Source organism: Juglans regia, chromosome 11 (assembly GCF_001411555.2).
Source record: "Juglans regia cultivar Chandler chromosome 11, Walnut 2.0, whole genome shotgun sequence".
Lineage (NCBI taxonomy): Eukaryota > Viridiplantae > Streptophyta > Magnoliopsida > Fagales > Juglandaceae > Juglans > Juglans regia.
The window spans coordinates 26,459,915-26,465,395 of record NC_049911.1 but is presented as its reverse complement, the minus strand read 5'-3'; the positions used below and the strand labels follow the sequence as shown (position 1 = coordinate 26,465,395).

At 34.0% G+C, this 5,481-nt stretch overlaps 1 pseudogene; it reads right to left on the bottom strand.

Annotated features, from left to right (window-relative positions):
- Positions 1-2,060: 2,060 nt before the first annotated feature.
- On the bottom strand, positions 2,061-5,235 carry LOC108983702 (annotated as a pseudogene).
- Positions 5,236-5,481: the final 246 nt, after the last annotated feature.

Sequence of the window (5,481 nt, the reverse complement as noted above, 5' to 3'; positions counted from 1 at the left end):
TGTATGAAGTTTAGGAATAGAATTTTTCAAAAAAATTAACAACGATGTGATTTGGAAGTTGATGTTCTTAAGCATCATCATGCAGTGTCTAGAAAGAGTACTTTGGGCGGTTTCAATACGACTGATCATACATCATTTATTATACGAATAAATGCATATATAGAGTTATCTCAAGTTACGGCTTAATTTGTAATCATTCTTTTAAATGATTAGTTTTAGTAGTTATCTCCTCAAGCTCTTAAAAATATTTCATTCATTCTCTAAAAAAAAAAAAACAATCGACATAAATAACCTTAATAAAGACAAAAATCTAACATTAAGAAATAATTTAATATGAATATTTTATATTTTTTTAAAATAATTGCCTTTTTAAAGAAAAATAGGTGCATGGTGTTATGATAATTTAAAAGGTTATGTTGTATAGATGTTCTAGAATGTGCCATCTCTCCATATTTTTTTTTTTAAAAGTAGAAGTCTCCATTAAAAAAATAATATTTTTTATCTTGGATTTATCCATTTATTTCAAATAGAAAATGCGGAGATAGTATAATCTATGATTGTAAATATTGTTTTTCTAATTTTTTAAAAAGATAATTGTCCAAATCGATAGTTTTGGATGATATGTTTGTCCTTTAAAAAATTTAAAGAAAAAATGAAAAGTGAGAGGCGTAGACACTCTCCAAAATCGGTGGTGTTCTTTAGGGATTTTTTTATTATTTGGTTATAAGATCAGCAGCTTCTGCAACGTCCAAGTCAATTTATTGATATATTCGAATTAAGGGTGTCACATAACATAGATCACCATCAAACCTATTATGTACTCAATACATAAACAAAAAAATATTAATAAAAGATATAGTTTTATTAAAAATATAAAAAAAAAATTATGATAGACGAAGATAATTAAAATTTGTGATATTTGACTGATCTTTGATATTCATAAGCCCATACTAATAGTCACTTTCTTTATATTTTCTCTTCAATTTTTAAAAGCTAAAAAAATATTAATACACTAATAGGAATAGGAAAATGATACTATGTTAGCCTCATTTTTTCTCTTCAATTTGACCGCTAATAAATTTTATTTTACTTTTTTTAATTTTCTTTTTACTTATAAAAGTGACTATTAGTGTATTAATATTTTTTTAACTTTTAAAAATATTAAAAAATATTTTAAAAAAAAAGTAAAAAAAAAAAAGCGTAAAATTTACATTAGAGGGCACAATAGTCAAACATAAACGGCATAGTAACACTACCAAGAAAAAAATCACATTAATTTATAAAATAATATACATACTAAACATTATAATACTTCTAATATTGTACGGATGTAATAATTTTAGCATTTTCCTCGCAATACATAGCCAACAACAAAATGGGTACGTACAACTTTTGATCAATTACCTGTCTTCGAAAAAAGCAAACATATTTGCAGCTCATCAATTCTACCATATATATCATTCTTACTTGAAATTTTGAGATATATATGAAAGGGTTTGCATATTTAAATTCGATTTTTTTTTTTAAGAATTTGTACAGTTTCAGGAAACATCGTTATCGAACCAATTGAATTGATGGGGACCAAAAAGAAAGTGAAGGGTTGGTTGGCTAATGATGCCACGCTCACCCTTGACTATTGGTGAGTGCTGTACGGCTGGCTATCGACACAGATGGCCAACATAATTTGTGCAGCCCTATAGGATTCCCGGCCTCTTAAAATTAAGACGTTAAAATAATTTAAAGTTTGACTGATTAGCCCAGACTTGAATAAGGTTCGTCCATGGAGAGATTCTGGCCCAGACAGGGAAGGCGTTTTACGAAGATAGTGTGAACAAACATACGGATCATGTCACTTACTGCAAAGAGGACTCCTGTTTTGCAACAAAATTTACACCCACCATTGGAGAAAAGTTGCATTTCCAATCTGTACGTATGACATTTTGAGCACTATATAATGCTGGCTTAATCATCGTTCAAGACTTCTGTTTTATGAAAATCTGTATGCGCGCGCAAATGTTCATGCTTATTTAGTTAAAATATATTGCAGTTTAACAATACAATTTGAAAACCCATACTGCGATGATTTCTCCTTGTATTTATTCACCCCCTAGTTGCTAAAGGAGCAAGCTCTAGCTAGGGGTTCAAGGATTTGTGGAAAAAGGTGTAAACGCTATTACTTTGGAGCTTTGATGGGAATATTTAGGTTACTTTTGCCATCATCTGGTTCAGGAAGGGTTGGCGATGGGCATCCTCCACGCACCATGTCATCAGTCGGACACCTTTCTTGGGCAAAGGCAAGGACCCCACAATGCCAACTGGGATGATGCTAGAGCCTTGTATTGGAACTATGTGGATTGGGGGACCCCACCCGTAGTCCACTTGATTGAATCCCAGTCGACCCCACTCTGATATAAACAGTGTAGTGTAGGCCAGCGGAGGTGCAAAAGGGTCCCCACCATCTTTCACAAAGTCACCCTTCATGTACTTTGCAAACTCCACTGGGAGATTAGCCTTTGCTTCTTGGATCAGTTTCACAACGTCAGTGATTGATGCCTGAGCGAGTGAATCACTCGAAGCTGTGATTGTCACCGGGAAGAAGCAGTTTCCATAGAAACCATCCGGCAAAGGAGGGTCCAAAAGCTGGCGGCAGTTTGCAAAGAAGACAAGCTTGAGTTCAGTGTCTTGCTTCAAGTTTATAGCTCGTGTTCGGCAGCTCCAAAACTGGGCAGCCACAATTTCAAAAGAAGAGCAAGGCTTTCCGGTTGATTGCTGAAATTCTAGCTTGAGTTGCTTGACGCAATCTAGAGGTATATCCACATTGGCATGCTCTAGTCTGTAGTGGGGCAGCGGCAGTAGCAGTGGCGGAAGGTTTAAGTACGATTCAGCGGCCTTTGGTTGTTCGGGTGGAGGTGGGAAGAAGTCTCTGTGCCACAGTACTGGTGGGGGTGCTTGGCTGGCCGACACCATTAGCCAGCTCACCAACTGCATTGAGAAATTGGGCAGCTCCAAGGCCATCACATATGCTATGGCAGAATGTAAGGCCTATAACGATACCTCCACATGTAAATTGGGTCACCTGAAAACATATTCATGATTGGCCTTGTTAGTGCAACTATTGCGCGCTGGTTCTGCATTAAAAATCAGTCCACTTTGCTTTGTCTTTTTTTTTTTTCGTTGAAAATGTTGGTTGGTTTATTTCAACTCTACCAACTAGCATTGTTTAACAAGCACTAGGGTTTGAGTTGCGCATGGGTTTCCAACTTTTTATATGTGGCATCTATAAAATGAAAGAAAAATTGTATTTAATCCCTGGCTACTAACCCTAATTTGCAATGTGACCTATTTAGCTTCTGTTTGGACATTAAAATGAGATAAAATAGTTTTAAATAAAAATTAAAAGTTGAATAAAATATTATTAAAATATATTTTTTAATATTATTGTTGTTTTAGAATTTGAAAAAATTAAATTGTTTATTTTATTTTGTGTGATAATTTGATAAAGTTATAATGATGAGATGAAATAAATTGAGATGATTTCTTAAACCAAACGGGACATCACTTAGTCCCTAACTCAAAATATGAATTCGAATTTGAAATACTTTTTGATATAACTTTTCAGATAAAGAAAAATAAGTGACTTGACACAATATTAATGGTCAATTTATACGGAATTTTACATTTTGAATTGGAGGATAAGTAACCATTTTTATAGTACTCCGAAAGTCATGATGTAAATTCTATATATTAGGTGGGTTTGGATACACAGTTCAGATTAGATGAAATAAGATAAGATGTTTTATTGAAAGTTGAATAAAATATTATTAAATATAATTTTTTAATATAATTTTTATTTTTAGATTTGAAAAAATTAAATTATTTATTATATTTTTATATGAAAATTTAAAAAAATTATAATTACAATGAGATGAGATATTTTGTATATCCAACCACACTCTAATAGTTGCAATAGTTTTTTGGTTATTGGGAACAAACAAACCTGTAAAATAGAAAAGTTTAAAAAACTTGTCGTTTTCTAAAAAACCAGACATGGCAAGCGGCAAGCCGTAATGCTTGGTTGTCATGCACTCCCATGATTGTGGAGGGGAAAGATTTACCCCCTCCTTGGATGCGGCCGGCAGTGGAGGAGGAGATCCTCCCAAATAGGATGTGTGACAGAGGGAACCTTCATCACCTATTGAGCACGTAGAAAATCATGAGCATGTATACAGGGACGAAGTCGGGATTATAAGTATGGAGGGACCGGGTATTTTTAGGTCTAGAATAAATAGTTGAATTGAAAAATTTTAAGAACACATAATTTAACAAATTGATAAAAAAAAAAAATTGAGTAAAAACTAAGAAAAAAAAAAAAAATTCAAACTTGAATTCTTCCATGAATATCAGTAATTTTACACTTATGATTTTCATATATTGCAATTAAGAGAAGATGTTGACCATCTATATAGAAATTATAAAAGAGAGGTAATATATGTAAACTATAAACTAAGTTTTGTATTTTGCTTAAAAAAAATGCACTAGGAATATTTTTGGAGACATATTTGGAGGACAACCAAGCATTTTTCATAGTATATAGAGATCTCCGCATCAGTGTTTTTCAAAGTTTTTTTTTTTTTTTTTAATTTCTTTTCTCTCAAAGTTAACCAAACAAGCTCAAGAGCTATGGCACAAATATATTTTCAAGATACTAGAGTATATAAACACCCCAAAACTATTTTTGAAAACACTTTAATTAAGTACAAGCTAGGTGACTTAATTTCATTTCCAAAGAATTTTATTGGGTATATCCGTATATATACCTGCATTTGCACGAGCGGGTCTATCACTTCATTTTCCGGGATAGGGTCAGGAAGTAGTAAATTATAAGGGATGGAAACCACATCATCGAAGTAATTGACAGCATCAAGACTACAATCAGCAGACGCCTCGACAAACCACACGCCTTCTCCGCTGCATTCAATTTGGAGCTGACCTTGGCTCGACTCTTTCAGCCTTCCTGCAAGAGGGTAGTAAGGGACCAAAGCCCTGGACAAGGCTCCTCTTATAATCTGTGATGCCTCTTGGCCGCTATGACTAAACGTACAAATGCAGAGTTCGAGCATTGCATCTCAGAACAGGTAGTCTATCAATGACTGAAAGATCAAGTACTGTGCCGGATGGCGTCTGCTCAGATGGCTTAACTTGGCTTTTGCTTGATCTGGTCACAGAGAAAGCCATTAGCCTTGGTAGAAGATTGGCAGCTAAATGAATAACAAAATAGAGCAATACCCTTTCTGCTGTTGAGTCCATGCCATGAGCAGTCAACAGCACTCAACAACCTATTAATGCAAATTAAATGCATTCATACGTGAGGTGATATTTGCTTATAGAGGCTCCAGCGAGAGCCTTAGATACACTCAAGAAAGAAAAGAAAAGAGAGCGAGTCGGGAGAGCTTTGAGAGAAAAGAAGAGAGTAGAGTTGAG